The sequence below is a fragment of the Hydractinia symbiolongicarpus genome, chromosome 11 (assembly GCF_029227915.1).
Source record: "Hydractinia symbiolongicarpus strain clone_291-10 chromosome 11, HSymV2.1, whole genome shotgun sequence".
NCBI lineage: Eukaryota > Metazoa > Cnidaria > Hydrozoa > Anthoathecata > Hydractiniidae > Hydractinia > Hydractinia symbiolongicarpus.
This window is the reverse complement of record NC_079885.1, coordinates 18949647-18965642: the sequence shown is the minus strand read 5'-3', so window position 1 is coordinate 18965642 and position 15996 is coordinate 18949647. Positions and strand designations below refer to the sequence as shown.

At 39.3% G+C, this 15996-nt stretch overlaps 19 non-coding genes across 19 annotated transcripts; all 19 read right to left on the bottom strand.

The window, feature by feature from the left end:
* Nucleotides 1-356: 356 nt before the first annotated feature.
* On the bottom strand, nucleotides 357-429 carry Trnar-ucg (transfer RNA arginine (anticodon UCG)). Its single transcript has one exon. It is a non-coding gene; the product is annotated as a tRNA-Arg (tRNA).
* A 453-nt stretch (nucleotides 430-882) lies between these two features.
* Nucleotides 883-955, bottom strand: Trnar-ucg (transfer RNA arginine (anticodon UCG)). Its single transcript has one exon. It is a non-coding gene; the product is annotated as a tRNA-Arg (tRNA).
* Nucleotides 956-1409: 454 nt separating this feature from the next.
* On the bottom strand, nucleotides 1410-1482 carry Trnar-ucg (transfer RNA arginine (anticodon UCG)). The gene has a single exon. It is a non-coding gene; the product is annotated as a tRNA-Arg (tRNA).
* A 454-nt stretch (nucleotides 1483-1936) lies between these two features.
* Nucleotides 1937-2009, bottom strand: Trnar-acg (transfer RNA arginine (anticodon ACG)). Its single transcript has one exon. It is a non-coding gene; the product is annotated as a tRNA-Arg (tRNA).
* Nucleotides 2010-2985: 976 nt separating this feature from the next.
* Trnar-ucg (transfer RNA arginine (anticodon UCG)) lies at nucleotides 2986-3058 on the bottom strand. Its single transcript has one exon. It is a non-coding gene; the product is annotated as a tRNA-Arg (tRNA).
* Nucleotides 3059-3511: 453 nt separating this feature from the next.
* Trnar-ucg (transfer RNA arginine (anticodon UCG)) lies at nucleotides 3512-3584 on the bottom strand. The gene has a single exon. It is a non-coding gene; the product is annotated as a tRNA-Arg (tRNA).
* A 981-nt stretch (nucleotides 3585-4565) lies between these two features.
* Trnar-ucg (transfer RNA arginine (anticodon UCG)) lies at nucleotides 4566-4638 on the bottom strand. The gene has a single exon. It is a non-coding gene; the product is annotated as a tRNA-Arg (tRNA).
* Nucleotides 4639-5090: 452 nt separating this feature from the next.
* On the bottom strand, nucleotides 5091-5163 carry Trnar-ucg (transfer RNA arginine (anticodon UCG)). The gene has a single exon. It is a non-coding gene; the product is annotated as a tRNA-Arg (tRNA).
* Nucleotides 5164-5617: 454 nt separating this feature from the next.
* Nucleotides 5618-5690, bottom strand: Trnar-ucg (transfer RNA arginine (anticodon UCG)). Its single transcript has one exon. It is a non-coding gene; the product is annotated as a tRNA-Arg (tRNA).
* An 849-nt stretch (nucleotides 5691-6539) lies between these two features.
* Nucleotides 6540-6612, bottom strand: Trnar-ucg (transfer RNA arginine (anticodon UCG)). Its single transcript has one exon. It is a non-coding gene; the product is annotated as a tRNA-Arg (tRNA).
* Nucleotides 6613-10607: 3995 nt separating this feature from the next.
* Nucleotides 10608-10680, bottom strand: Trnar-ucg (transfer RNA arginine (anticodon UCG)). The gene has a single exon. It is a non-coding gene; the product is annotated as a tRNA-Arg (tRNA).
* A 454-nt stretch (nucleotides 10681-11134) lies between these two features.
* Nucleotides 11135-11207, bottom strand: Trnar-ucg (transfer RNA arginine (anticodon UCG)). Its single transcript has one exon. It is a non-coding gene; the product is annotated as a tRNA-Arg (tRNA).
* A 454-nt stretch (nucleotides 11208-11661) lies between these two features.
* Trnar-ucg (transfer RNA arginine (anticodon UCG)) lies at nucleotides 11662-11734 on the bottom strand. The gene has a single exon. It is a non-coding gene; the product is annotated as a tRNA-Arg (tRNA).
* Nucleotides 11735-12188: 454 nt separating this feature from the next.
* On the bottom strand, nucleotides 12189-12261 carry Trnar-ucg (transfer RNA arginine (anticodon UCG)). Its single transcript has one exon. It is a non-coding gene; the product is annotated as a tRNA-Arg (tRNA).
* Nucleotides 12262-13686: 1425 nt separating this feature from the next.
* On the bottom strand, nucleotides 13687-13759 carry Trnar-ucg (transfer RNA arginine (anticodon UCG)). Its single transcript has one exon. It is a non-coding gene; the product is annotated as a tRNA-Arg (tRNA).
* A 454-nt stretch (nucleotides 13760-14213) lies between these two features.
* Nucleotides 14214-14286, bottom strand: Trnar-ucg (transfer RNA arginine (anticodon UCG)). Its single transcript has one exon. It is a non-coding gene; the product is annotated as a tRNA-Arg (tRNA).
* Nucleotides 14287-14740: 454 nt separating this feature from the next.
* Nucleotides 14741-14813, bottom strand: Trnar-ucg (transfer RNA arginine (anticodon UCG)). Its single transcript has one exon. It is a non-coding gene; the product is annotated as a tRNA-Arg (tRNA).
* A 453-nt stretch (nucleotides 14814-15266) lies between these two features.
* Nucleotides 15267-15339, bottom strand: Trnar-ucg (transfer RNA arginine (anticodon UCG)). Its single transcript has one exon. It is a non-coding gene; the product is annotated as a tRNA-Arg (tRNA).
* A 453-nt stretch (nucleotides 15340-15792) lies between these two features.
* Nucleotides 15793-15865, bottom strand: Trnar-ucg (transfer RNA arginine (anticodon UCG)). The gene has a single exon. It is a non-coding gene; the product is annotated as a tRNA-Arg (tRNA).
* Between the last annotated feature and the right edge of the window lie 131 nt (nucleotides 15866-15996).

Genomic DNA, 15996 nt, shown 5'->3' with positions numbered 1-15996 from the left:
TACAAATGTGTTAATTAATTTACTGGTTCCTCCGTGTAATTTCATGGCTCTGCTGCGGCCAGAGGAATTGCTGAATGTTAGCGACAGTTGGCAAGAATGTAAAACTAACGATGGCTGTAAAATGGTTGACAATGATTTATACGAGGAATTTTCCAGGGGCTGACAACGATTCATTGGATATTTCAATAGAAAAACATGAATGCGAGTATTAAATCTTTTTATAGGTAGCATGTCACAAGCCATGTTACGAAATTGACTTTAATTGGGAACAGACTTGTCAATTTTTAGAAGGCGCATGCCACTGGGTAGTTGTTCCCCTTTCGTAGACCTGTTTTGAACTAAGATTAACAACACATCGATCACGATGGGACTCGAACCCACAATCTTACGATTCGAAGTCGAACGCCTTATCCATTAGGCCACGCGATCAAATTAAAGTTTGCGTTACGCAAAAAAATCTGGTTGGCATCAAACAAAGCTCAATAGGAGTAATTCTATGCTAAGGACAACCCTAGCGCGTCTGTGTACAAATGTTTTAATTAATTGACTGGTTCCTCCGTGTAATTTCAAAGCTATGCCGCAGCCAGAGGAAATGCTGTATATTAGCGACGGCTGGCAAGAATGCACAAACTAACGATGGCTGTAAAATGGTTGACAACGAATTTTACGAGGAATATATCAAGGGCTGACAATGATTCATTGTAAAGTTGATTACAGAAACTAGAATGCCAGTGTTAAATGTACCTATTACTAGCATGTCGCAAGCCATGTTACGAAATTCACTTTCACTGGGAACAGATTTGTCAATTTTTAGAAAGCGCATGCCACTGGGTAGTTGTTCCACTTTAGTAGACATGTTCTGAACTAAAATTAACAACACATCGATCACGATGGGACTCGAACCCACAATCTTCCGATTCGAAGTCGGACGCCTTATCCATTAGGCCACGCGATCATATCAACGTACACGTTACGCAACAAAATTTGGTTAGAATAAAACAAAACTCATTCGTCAATAATTTCTATGTTAATGACAACCGTAGCTCGTCTGTGTACAAATGTGTTAATTAATTTACTGGTTCCTCCGTGTAATTTCATGGCTCTGCTGCAGCCAGAGGAATTGCTGTATGTTAGCGACGGCTGGCAATAATGTAAAACTAACGATGGCTGTAAAATGGTTGACAATAATTTATACGAGAAATTTCTCGGGGGCTGACAACGATTCATTGGATATTTAAATAGAAAAACAAGAATGCGAGTATTAAATGTTTTAATAAGTAGCATGTCACAAGCCATGTTACGAAATTGACTTTAATTGGAAACCGACTTGTCAATTTTTAGAAAGCGCATGCCACTGGGTAGTTGTTTCACTTTAGTAGACCTGTTCTAAACTAAAATTAACAACACATCGATCACGATGGGACTCGAACCCACAATCTTCCGATTCGAAGTCGGACGCCTTATCCATTAGGCCACGCGATCATATCAACGTACACGTTACGTAACAAAATTTGGTTAGTATAAAACAAAACTCATTCGTCAGTAATTTCTCTGTTAATGACAACCGTAGCGCGTCTGTGTACAAATGTGTTACTTAATTTACTGGTGCCTCCGTGTAATTTCATGGCTCTGCTGCAGCCAGAGGAATTGCTGTATGTTAGCGACAGCTGGCAAGAATGTAAAACTAACGATGGCTGTAAAATGATTGACAATGAATTTTACGAGGAATATATCAAGGGCTGACAATGATTCATTGCAAATGTGATTAGAGAAACAAGAATGCCAGAGTTAAATGTACCTATTAGTAGCATGTCGCAAGCCATGTTACGAAATCCACTTTTATTGGGAACAGATTTGTCGGTTTTCAGGAATCGCATGCCACTGTGTAGTTTCTCCACTTTAGTAGACTTGTTCTCAACTAAGATTAACAGCACATCGATCACGATGGGACTCGAACCCACAATCTTCCGATTCGTAGTCGGACGCCTTATCCATTAGGCCACGCGATCAATTCAACGTGCACGTTACGCAACGAAACTTGGTTGGTATAAAACAAAACTCATTCGCCAATAATATCTATGTTAATGACAACCGTAGCGCGTCTGTGTACAAATGTGTTAATTAATTTACTGGTTCCTCCGCGTAATTTCATTGCTCTGCTGCGGCCAGAGGAATTGCTGTATGTTAGCGACAGCTAGCAAGAATGTAAAACTAACGATGGCTGTAAAATGGTTGACAATGATTTATACGAGGAATTTTTCAGGGGCTGACAACGATTCATTGGATATTTGAATAGAAAAACAAGAATGCGAGTATTAAATGTTTTTATAAGTAGCATGTCACAAGCCATGTTACGAAATTGACTTTAATTGGGAACAGATTTGTCAATTTTAAGAAAGCGCATTGCACTGGGTAGTTGCTCCACTTTAGTAGACCTGTTCTGAACTAAAATTAACAACACATCGATCACGCTCGAACCCACAATCTTTCGATTGGAAGTCGGACGCCTTATCCATTAGGCCACGCGATCATATCAACGTACACGTTACGCAACAAAATTTGGTTAGTATAAAACAAAACTCATTCGTCAATAATTTCTCTGTTAATGACAACCGTAGCGCGTCTGTGTACAAATGTGTTACTTAATTGACTGGTACCTCCGTGAAATTTCGCGGCTATGCTGCGGCCAGAAGAATTGCTGTAAATTAAAAACGGCTTGCTAGAATGCACAAACTAACGATGGCTGTAAAATGGTTTACAATGAATTTTACGAGGAATATATCAAGGGCTGACAATGATTCATTGCAAATTTGATTAGAGAAACAAGAATGCCAGAGTTAAATGTACCTATTAGTAGCATGTCGCAAGCCATGTTACGAAATCCACTTTTATTGGGAACAGATTTGTCGGTTTTCAGGAATCGCATGCCACTGGGTAGTTGTTCCACTTTAGTAGACTTGTTCTCAACTAAAATTAACAACACATCGATCACGATGGGACTCGAACCCACAATCTTATGATTCGAAGTCGGACGCCTTATCCATTAGGCCACGCGATCATATCAACATATACGTTACGCAACAAAATTTGGTTAGAATAAAACAAAACTCATTCGTCAATATTTTCTATGTTAATGACAACCGTAGCTCGTCTGTGTACAAATGTGTTAATTAATTCACTGGTTCCTCCGTGTAATTTCATGGCTCTGCTGCAGCCAGAGGAAATGCTGTATGTTAGCGACAGCTGGCAAGAATGTAAAACTAACGATGGCTGTAAAATGGTTGACAATGACTTATACGAGAAATTTTTCGGGGCTAACAACGATTCATTGGATATTTAAATAGAAAAACAAGAATGCGAGTATTAAATGTTTTAATAAGTAGCATGTCACAAGCCATGTTACGAAATTGACTTTAATTGGGAATCGACTTGTCAATTTTTAGAAAGCGCATGCCACTGGGTAGTTGTTTCACTTTAGTAGACCTGTTCTGAACTAAAATTAACAACACATCGATCACGATGGGACTCGAACCCACAATCTTCCGATTCGAAGTCGGACGCCTTATCCATTAGGCCACGCGATCATGTCCATGTACGCGTTACGCAACAATATCTGGTTGGCATCAAACAAATTTCAATGCCAGTAATTTCTATGTTAATGACAACCGCAGCGCGTCTGTGTACAAATGTGTTAATTAATTGACTGGTACCTCCGTGAAATTTCGTGGCTATGCTGCGGCCAGAGGAATTGCTGTAAATTAGAGACGGCTTGCAAGAATGCACAAACTAACGATGGCTGTAAAATGGTTGACAATGAATTTTACGAGGAATATATCAAGGGCTGACAATGATTCATTGCAAATTTGATTAGAGAAACAAGAATGCCAGAGTTAAATGTACCTATTAGTAGCATGTCGCAGGCCATGTTACGAAATCCACTTTTATTGGGAACAGATTTGTCGGTTTTCAGGAATCGCATGCCACTGGGTAGTTTCTCCACTTTAGTAGACTTGTTCTCAACTAATACTAACAACCCATCGATCACGATGGGACTCGAAACCTCGATCTTCCGATTCGAAGTGGGACGCCCCATCCATTAGGCCACGCGATCATGTGAAGATACACGTTACGCAACAAAATTTGGTTAGTATAAAACAAAACTCATTCGCCAATAATTTCTACGTTAATAACAACCGTAGCGCGTCTGTGTACAAATGTTTTAATTAATTTACTGGTTCCTCCGTGTAATTTCATTGCTCTGCTGCGGCCAGAGGAATTGCTGAATGTTAGCGACAGCTGGCAAGAATGTAAAACTAACGATGGCTGTAAAATGGTTGACAATGATTTATACGAGGAATTTTCCAGGGGCTGACAACGATTCATTGGATATTTGAATAGAAAAACATGAATGCGAGTATTAAATGTTTTTATAGGTAGCATGTCACAAGCCATGTTACGAAATTGACTTTAATTGGGAACAGACTTGTCAATTTTTAGAAGGCGCATGCCACTGGGTAGTTGTTCCACTTTAGTAGACCTGTTCTGAACTAAGAATAACAACACATCGATCACGATGGGACTTGAACCCACAATCTTCCGATTCGAAGTCGGACGCCTTATCCATTAGGCCACGCGATCATATCAACGTACGCGTTACGCAATAAAACCCGGTTGGCAGCAAAAAAAGCTCAATAGCAGTAATTCAATGCTAATGACAACCCTAGCGCGTCTGTGTACAAATGTTTTAATTAATTGACTGGTTCCTCCGTGTAATTTCAAAGCTATGCCGCAGCCAGAGGAAATGCTGTATATTAGCGACGGCTGGCAAGAATGCACAAACTAACGATGGCTGTAAATGGTTGACAACGAATTTTACGAGGAATATATCAAGGGCTGACAATGATTCATTGTAAAGTTGATTACAGAAACTAGAATGCCAGTGTTAAATGTACCTATTACTAGCATATCGCAAGCCATGTTACGAAATTCACTTTTACTGGGAACAGATTTGTCAATTTTTAGAAAGCGCATGCCACTGGGTAGTTGTTCCACTTTAGTAGACCTGTTCTGAACTAAAATTAACAACACATTGATCACGATGGGACTCGAACCCACAATCTTCCGATTCGAAGTAAGACGCCTTATCCATTAGGCCACGCGATCATATCAACGTACACGTTACGCAACAAAATTTGGTTAGAATAAAACAAAACTCATTCGTCAATAATTTCTATGTTAATGACAACCGTAGCTCGTCTGTGTACAAATGTGTTAATTAATTTACTGGTTCCACCGTGTAATTTCATGGCTCTGCTGCAGCCAGAGGAATTGCTGTATGTTAGCGACAGCTGGCAAGAATGTAAGACTAACGATGGCTGTAGAATGGTTGACAATGATTTATAGGAGAAATTGTTCGGGGGCTGACAACGATTCATTGGATACTTAAAAAGAAAAACAAGAATGTGAGTATTAAATGTTTTGATAAGTAGCATGTCACAAGCCATGTTACAAAATAGATTTTAATTGGGAACCGACTTATCAATTTTTAGAAAGCGCATGCCGCTGGGTAGTTGTTTCACTTTAGTAGACCTGTTCTGAACTAAAATTAACAACACATCGATCACGATGGGACTCGAACCCACAATCTTCCGATTCGAATTCGGACGCCTTATCCATTAGGCCATGCGATCATATCAACGTACACGTTACGCAACAAAATTTGGTTAGAATAAAACAAAACTCATTTGTCAATAATTTCTATGTTAATGACAACTGTAGCTCGTCTGTGTACAAATGTGTTAATTAATTTACTGGTTCCACCGTGTAATTTCATGGCTCTGCTGCAGCCAGAGGAATTGCTGTATGTTAGCGACAGCTGGCAAGAATGTAAAACTAACGATAGCTGTAAAATGGTTGACAATGAATTTTACGAGGAATATATCAAGGGCTGACAATGATTCATTGCAAATGTGATTAGAGAAACAAGAATGCCAGAGTTAAATGTACCTATTACTAGCATGTCGCAAGCCATGTTACGAAATTCACTTTTACTGGGAACAGATTTGTCAATTTTTAGAAAGCGCATGCCACTGGGTAGTTGTTCCACTTTAGTAGACCTGTTCTGAACTAAAATTAACAACACATCGATCACGATGGGACTGGAACCCGCAATCTTCCGATTCGTACAAATGTGTTAATTAATTTACTGGTTCCTCCGTGTAATTTCATGGCTCTGCTGCAGCCAGAGGAATTGCTGTATGTTAGCGACAGCTGGCAAGAATGTAAGACTAACGATGGCTGTAGAATGGTTGACAATGATTTATAGGAGAAATTGTTCGGGGGCTGACAACGATTCATTGGATACTTAAAAAGAAAAACAAGAATGTGAGTATTAAATGTTTTGATAAGTAGCATGTCACAAGCCATGTTACAAAATAGATTTTAATTGGGAACCGACTTATCAATTTTTAGAAAGCGCATGCCGCTGGGTAGTTGTTTCACTTTAGTAGACCTGTTCTGAACTAAAATTAACAACACATCGATCACGATGGGACTCGAACCCACAATCTTCCGATTCGAATTCGGACGCCTTATCCATTAGGCCATGCGATCATATCAACGTACACGTTACGCAACAAAATTTGGTTAGAATAAAACAAAACTCATTTGTCAATAATTTCTATGTTAATGACAACTGTAGCTCGTCTGTGTACAAATGTGTTAATTAATTTACTGGTTCCACCGTGTAATTTCATGGCTCTGCTGCAGCCAGAGGAATTGCTGTATGTTAGCGACAGCTGGCAAGAATGTAAAACTAACGATAGCTGTAAAATGGTTGACAATGAATTTTACGAGGAATATATCAAGGGCTGACAATGATTCATTGCAAATGTGATTAGAGAAACAAGAATGCCAGAGTTAAATGTACCTATTACTAGCATGTCGCAAGCCATGTTACGAAATTCACTTTTACTGGGAACAGATTTGTCAATTTTTAGAAAGCGCATGCCACTGGGTAGTTGTTCCACTTTAGTAGACCTGTTCTGAACTAAAATTAACAACACATCGATCACGATGGGACTGGAACCCGCAATCTTCCGATTCGTACAAATGTGTTAATTAATTTACTGGTTCCTCCGTGTAATTTCATGGCTCTGCTGCAGCCAGAGGAATTGCTGTATGTTAGCGACAGCTGGCAAGAATGTAAAACTAACGATGGTTGTAAAATGGTTGACAATGATTTGTACGAGAAATTTTTCAGGGGCTGACAACGATTCATTGGATATTTGAATAGAAAAACAAGAATGCGAGTACTAATTGTTTTTATAGGTAGCATGTCACAAGCCATGTTACGAAATTGACTTTAATTGGGAACAGATTTGTCAATTTTTAGAAAGCGAATGCCACTGGGTAGTTGTTCCACTCTAGTAGACCTGTTGTGAACTAAGATTAACAACACATCGATCACGATGGGACTCGAACCCACAATCTTCTGATTCGAGTCGGACGACTCATCCATTATGCCACGCGATCAAGTCAATGTACGCGTTATGCAACAATATCTGGTTGGTATCAAACAAAGTTAAATGCCAGTAATTTCTATGTTAATGACAACCGCAGCGCGTCTGTGTACAAATGTGTTAATTAAATGACTGGTACCCCCGTGTGATTTCGAGGCTATGTTGCGGCCAGAGGAATTGCTGTATATTAGAGACGGCTGGCAAGAATGCACAAACTAACTGTGGCTGTAAAATGTTTGACAATGATTTATACGAGAAATTTTTCAGGGGCTGACAACGATTCATTGGATATTTGAATAGAAAAACAAGAATGCGAGTATTAAATATTTTCATTGGTAGCATGTCCCAAGCCATATTACGAAATTCACTTTTGTTGGGAACAGATTTGTCAATTTTAAGAAAGCGCATTGCACTGGGTAGTTGCTCCACTTCAGTAGACCTGTTCTGAACTAAAATTAACAACACATCGATCACGCTCAAACCCACAATCTTCCGATTAGAAGTCAGACGCCTAGCCCATTAGGCCACGCGATCATATCAACGTACGTGTTACGCAACAAAATTTGGTTGGAATAAAACAAAACTCATTCACCAATAATTTCTATGTTAATGACAACCGTAGCGCGTCTGTGTACAAATGTGTTAATTAATTTACTGGTTCCTCCGTGTGATTTCATGACTCTGCTGCGGCCAGAAGAATTGCTGTATGTTAGCGACAGCTGGCAAGAATGTAAAACTAACGATGGCTGTAAAATGGTTGACAATGATTTATACGAGAAATTTTTCAGGGGCTGACAACGATTCATTGGATATTTGAATAGAAAAACAAGAATGCGAGTACTAATTGTTTTTATAGGTAGCATGTCACAAGCCATGTTACGAAATTGACTTTAATTGGGAACAGATTTGTCAAATTTTAGAAAGCGAATGCCACTGGGTAGTTGTTCCACTTTAGTAGACCTGTTCTGAACTAAGATTAACAACACATCGATCACAATGGGACTCGAACCCACAATCTTCCGATTCGAGTCAGACGACTCATCCATTTGGCCACGCGATCATGTCAATGTACGCGTTATGCAACAATATCTGGTTGGTATCAAACAAAGTTAAATGCCAGTAATTTCTATGTTAATGACAACCGCAGCGCGTCTGTGTACAAATGTGTTAATTAAATGACTGGTACCTCCGTGTGATTTCGTGGCTATGTTGCGGCCAGAGGAATTGCTGTATATTAGAGACGGCTGGCAAGAATGCACAAACTAACGATGGCTGTAAAATGGTTGACAATGAATTTTACGAGGAATATATCAAGGGCTGACAATGATTCATTGCAAATTTGATTAGAGAAACAAGAATGGCAGTGTTAAATGTACCTATTAGTACAATGTCCCAAGCCATGTTAAGTAATTCACTTTTATTGGGAACAGATTTGTCAATTTTTAGAAAGCGCATGCCACTGGGTAGTTGTTCCACTTTAGTAGACCTGTTCTGAACTAAAATTAACAACACATCGATTACGATGGGACTGGAACCCGCAATCTTCCGATTCGAGTCGGACGACTCATCCATTAGGCCACGCGATCATGTCAATGTACGCGTTATGCAACAATATCTGGTTGGTATCAAACAAAGTTAAATGCCAGTAATTTCTATGTTAATGACAACCGCAGCGCGTCTGTGTACAAATGTGTTAATTAAATGACTGGTACCCCCGTGTGATTTCGAGGCTATGTTGCGGCCAGAGGAATTGCTGTATATTAGAGACGGCTGGCAAGAATGCACAAACTAACGGTGGCTGTAAAATGGTTGACAATGATTTATACGAGGAATTTTTCAGGGGCTGACAACGATTCATTGGATATTTGAATAGAAAAACAAGAATGCGAGTATTAAATATTTTCATTGGTAGCATGTCCCAAGCCATATTACGAAATTCACTTTTGTTGGTAACAGATTTGTCAATTTTAAGAAAGCGCATTGCACTGGGTAGTTGCTCCACTTTAGTAGACCTGTTCTGAACTAAAATTAACAACACATCGATCACGCTCAAACCCACAAACTTCCGATTAGAAGTCAGACGCCTAGCCCATTAGGCCACGCGATCATATCAACGTACGCGTTGCGCAACAAAATTTGGTTGGAATAAAACAAAACTCATTCACCAATAATTTCTATGTTAATGACAACCGTAGCGCGTCTGTGTACAAATGTGTTAATTAATTTACTGGTTCCTCCGTGTGATTTCATGGCTCTGCTGCGGCCAGAAGAATTGCTGTATGTTAGCGACAGCTGGCAAGAATGTAAAACTAACGATGGCTGTAAAATGGTTGACAATGATTTATACGAGAAATTTTTCAGGGGCTGACAACGATTCATTGGATATTTGAATAGAAAAACAAGAATGCGAGTACTAATTGTTTTTATAGGTAGCATGTCACAAGCCATGTTACGAAATTGACTTTAATTGGGAACAGATTTGTCAATTTTTAGAAAGCAAATGCCACTGGGTAGTTGTTCCACTTTAGTAGACCTGTTCAGAACTAAGATTAACAACACATCGATCACAATGGGACTCGAACCCACAATCTTCCGATTCGAGTCGGACGACTCATCCATTTGGCCACGCGATCATGTCAATGTACGCGTTATGCAACAATATCTGGTTGGTATCAAACAAAGTTAAATGCCAGTAATTTCTATGTTAATGACAACCGCGGCGCGTCTGTGTACAAATGTGTTAATTAAATGACTGGTACCTCCGTGTGATTTCGTGGCTATGTTGCGGCCAGAGGAATTGCTGTATATTAGAGACGGCTGGCAAAAATGCACAAACTAACGATGGCTGTAAAATGGTTGACAATGAATTTTACGAGGAATATATCAAGGGCTGACAATGATTCATTGCAAATTTGATTAGAGAAAAAAGAATGGCAGTGTTAAATGTACCTATTAGTACAATGTCCCAAGCCATGTTAAGTAATTCACTTTTATTGGGAACAGATTTGTCAAATTTTAGAAAGCGCATGCCACTGGGTAGTTGTTCCACTTTAGTAGACCTGTTCTGAACTAAAATTAACAACACATCGATCACAATGGGACTCGAACCCACAATCTTCCAATTCGAAGTCGGACGCCTTATCTATTAGGCCACGCGATCATATCAACGTACACGTTACGCAACAAAATTTGGTTAGTATAAAACAAAACTCATTCGTCAATAATTTCTCTGTTAATGACAACCGTAGCGCGTCTGTGTACAAATGTGTTACTTAATTTACTGGTTCCTCCGTGTAATTTCATAGCTCTGCTGCAGCCAGAGGAATTGCTGTATGTTAGCGACAGCTGGCAAGAATGTAAAACTAACAATGGCTGTAAAATGGTTGACAATGAATTTTACGAGGAATATATCAAGGGCTGACAATGATTCATTTCAAATGTGATTAGAGAAACAAGAATGCCAGAGTTAAATGTACCTATTAGTAGTATGTCGCAAGCTATGTTACGAAATCCACTTTTATTGGGATCAGATTTGTCGGTTTTCAGGAATCGCATGCGACTGGGTAGCTTCTCCCCTTTAGTAGACTTGTTCTCAACTAAGATTAACAGCACATCGATCACGATGGGACTCGAACCCACAATTTTCCGATTCGAAGTCGGACGCCTTATCCATTAGGCCACGTGATCAGGTCAATGTACGCGTTACGCAACAATATCTGGTTGGCATCAAACAAATTTCAATGCCAGTAATTTCTATGTTAATGACAACCGCAGCGCGTCTGTGTACAAATGTGTTAATTAAATGACTGGTACCTCCGTGAAATTTCGTGGCTATGCTGCGGCCAGAGGAATTGCTGTAAATTAAAGACGGCTTGCAAGAATGCACAAACTAACGATGGCTGTAAAATGGTTGACAATGAATTTTACGAGGAATATATCAAGGGCTGACAATGATTCATTGCAAATTTGATTGGAGAAACAAGATTGCCAGTGTTAAATGTACCTATTAGTACAATTTCCCAAGCCATGTTAAGTAATTCACTTTTATTGGGAACAGATTTGTCAATTTTTAGAAAGCGCATGCCACTGGGTAGTTGTTTCACTTTAATAGACCTGTTCTGAACTAAAATTAACAACACATCGATCACGATGGGACTCGAACCCACAATCTTCCGATTCGAAGTCGGACGCCTTATCCATTAGGCCACGCGATCATATCAACGTACACGTTACGCAACAAAATTTGGTTAGTATAAAACAAAACTCATTCGTCAATAATTTCTCTGTTAATGACAACTGTAGCGCGTCTGTGTACAAATGTGTTACTTAATTTACTGGTTCCTCCGTGTAATTTCATGGCTCTGCTACAGCCAGAGGAATTGCTGTATGTTAGCGACAGCTGGCAGGAATGTAAAACTAACGATGGCTGTAAAATGGTTGACAATGAATTTTACGAGGAATATATCAAGGGCTGACAATGATTCATTGCAAATGTGATTAGAGAAACAAGAATGCCAGAGTTAAATGTACCTATTAGTAGCATGTCGCAAGCCATGTTACGAAATCCACTTTTATTGGGAACAGATTTGTCGGTTTTCAGGAATCGCATGCCACTGGGTAGTTTCTCCACTTTAGTAGACTTGTTCTCAATAAAGATTAACAGCACATCGATCACGATGGGACTTGAACGCACAATCTTCCGATTCGAAGTCGGACGCCTTATCCATTAGGCCACGCGATCATATCAACGTACACGTTACGCAACAAAATTTGGTTAGTATAAAACAAAACTCATTCGTCAATAATTTCTCTGTTAATGACAACCGTAGCGCGTCTGTGTACAAATGTGTTACTTAATTTACTGGTTCCTCCGTGTAATTTCATGGCTCTGCTACAGCCAGAGGAATTGCTGTATGTTAGCGACAGCTGGCAGGAATGTAAAAATAACGATGGCTGTAAAATGGTTGACAATGAATTTTACGAGGAATATATCAAGGGCTGACAATGATTCATTGCAAATGTGATTAGAGAAACAAGAATGCCAGAGTTAAATGTACCTATTAGTAGCATGTCGCAAGCCATGTTACGAAATCCACTTTTATTGGGAACAGATTTGTCGGTTTTCAGGAATCGCATGTCACTGGGTAGTTTCTCCACTTTAGTAGACTTGTTCTCAATAAAGAATAACAGCACATCGATCACGATGGGACTTGAACCCACAATCTTCCGATTCGAAGTCGGACGCCTTATAATTTCTCTGTTAATGACAACCGTAGCGCGTCTGTGTACAAATGTGTTACTTAATTTACTGGTTCCTCCGTGTAATTTCATGGCTCTGCTACAGCCAGAGGAATTGCTGTATGTTAGTGACAGCTGGCAAGAATGTAAAACTAACGATGGCTGTAAAATGGTTGACAATGAATTTTACGAGGAATATATCAAGGGCTGACAATGATTCATTGCAAATGTGATTAGAGAAACAAGAATGCCAGAGTTAAATGTACCTATTAGTAGCATGTCGCAAGCCATGTTACGAAATCCACTTTTATTGGGAATAGATTTGTCGGTTTTCAGGAATCGCATGCCACTGGGTAGTTTCTCCACTTTAGTAGACTTGTTCTCAACTAAGATTAACAGCACATCGATCACGATGGGACTCGAACCCACAATCTTCCGATTCGAAGTCGGACGCCACCATTAGGCCATGCGATCATATCAACGTACACGTTACGCAACAAAATTTGGTTAGTATAAAACAAAACACATTCGTCAATAATTTCTATGTTAATGACAACCGTAGCGCGTCTGTGTACAAATGTGTTAATTAATTTACTGGTTCCTCCGTGTAATTTCATGGCTCTGCTGCAGCCAGAGGAATTGCTGTATGTTAGCGACAGCGGGCAAGAATGTAAAACTAACGATGGCTGTAAAATGGTTGACAATGATTTGTACGAGAAATTTTTCAGGGGCTGACAACGATTCATTGGATATTTGAAAAGAAAAACACGGATGCGAGTGTTAAATGATTTTATAGGTAGCATGTCACAAGCCATGTTACGAAATTGACTTTAATTAGGAACAAATTTGTTAATTTTTAGAAAGCGCATGCCACTGGGTAGTTGTTCCACTTTAGTAGACCTGTTCTGAACTAAGATTAACAACACATCGATCACAATGGGACTCGAACCCACAATCTTCCGATTCGAAGTCGGACGCCTTATCCATTAGGCCACGCGATCATATCAACGTACGCGTTACGTAACAAAATTTGGTTAGAATAAAACAAAACTCATTCGTCAATAATTTCTATGTTAATGACAACCGTCACTAGTCTGTGTACAAATGTGTTAATTAATTTACTGGTTCCTCCGTGTAATTTCATGGCTCTGCTGCAGCCAGAGGAATTGCTGTATGTTAGCGACAGCTGACAAGAATGTAAAACTAACGATGGCTGTAAAATGGTTGACAATGATTTATACGAGAAATTTTTTGGGGGCTGACAACGATTCATTGGATATTTAAATAGAAAAACAAGAATGCGAGTATTAAATGTTTTAATAAGTAGCATGTCACAAGCCATGTTACGAAATTGATTTTAATTGGGAACCGACTTGTCAATTTTTAGAAAGCGCATGCCACTGGGTAGTTGTTTTACTTTAGTAGACCTGTTCTGAACTAAAATTAACAACACATCGATCACGATGGGACTCGAACCCACAATCTTCCGATTCGAAGTCGGACGCCTTATCCATTAGGCCATGCGATCATATCAACGTACACGTTACGCAACAAAATTTGGTTAGTATAAAACAAAACTCATTCGTCAATAATTTCTATGTTAATGACAACCGTAGCGCGTCTGTGTACAAATGTGTTAATTAATTTACTGGTTCCTCCGTGTAATTTCATGGCTCTGCTGCAGCCAGAGGAATTGCTGTATGTTAGCGACAGCTGGCAAGAATGTAAAACTAACGATGGCTGTAAAATGGTTGACAATGATTTGTACGAAAAATTTTTCAGGGGCTGACAACGATTCATTGGATATTTGAATAGAAAAACACGGATGCGAGTGTTAAATGATTTTATAGGTAGCATGCCACAAGCCATGTTACGAAATTGACTTTAATTAGGAACAAATTTGTTAATTTTTAGAAAGCGCATGCCACTGGGTAGTTGTTCCACTTTAGTAGACCTGTTCTGAACTAAGATTAACAACACATCGATCACAATGGGACTCGAACCCACAATCTTCCGATTCGAAGTCGGACGCCTTATCCATTAGGCCACGCGATCATATCAACGTACGCGTTACGCAACAAAATTTGGTTAGAAAAAACAAAACTCATTCGTCAATAATTTCTATGTTAATGACAACCGTAGCGCGTCTGTGTACAAATGTGTTAATTAATTTACTGGTTCCTCCGTGTAATTTCATGGCTCTGCTGCAGCCAGAGGAATTGCTGTATGTTAGCGACAGCTGGCAAGAATGTAAAACTAACGATGGCTGTAAAATGGTTGACAATGATTTGTACGAAAAATTTTTCAGGGGCTGACAACGATTCATTGGATATTTGAATAGAAAAACACGGATGCGAGTGTTAAATGATTTTATAGGTAGCATGCCACAAGCCATGTTACGAAATTGACTTTAATTAGGAACAAATTTGTTAATTTTTAGAAAGCGCATGCCACTGGGTAGTTGTTCCACTTTAGTAGACCTGTTCTGAACTAAGATTAACAACACATCGATCACAATGGGACTCGAACCCACAATCTTCCGATTCGAAGTCGGACGCCTTATCCATTAGGCCACGCGATCATATCAACGTACGCGTTACGCAACAAAATTTGGTTAGAAAAAACAAAACTCATTCGTCAATAATTTCTATGTTAATGACAACCGTAGCGCGTCTGTGTACAAATGTGTTAATTAATTTACTGGTTCCTCCGTGTAATTTCATGGCTCTGCTGCAGCCAGAGGAATTGCTGTATGTTAGCGACAGCTGGCAAGAATGTAAAACTAACGATGGCTGTAAAATGGTTGACAATGATTTGTACGAAAAATTTTTCAGGGGCTGACAACGATTCATTGGATATTTGAATAGAAAAACACGGATGCGAGTGTTAAATGATTTTATAGGTAGCATGCCACAAGCCATGTTACGAAATTGACTTTAATTAGGAACAAATTTGTTAATTTTTAGAAAGCGCATGCCACTGGGTAGTTGTTCCACTTTAGTAGACCTGTTCTGAACTAAGATTAACAACACATCGATCACAATGGGACTCGAACCCACAATCTTCCGATTCGAAGTCGGACGCCTTATCCATTAGGCCACGCGATCATATCAACGTACGCGTTACGCAACAAAATTTGGTTGGAAAAAACAAAACTCATTCGTCAATAATTTCTATGTTAATGACAACCGTCACTAGTCTGTGTACAATTGTGTTAATTAATTTACTGGTTCCTCCG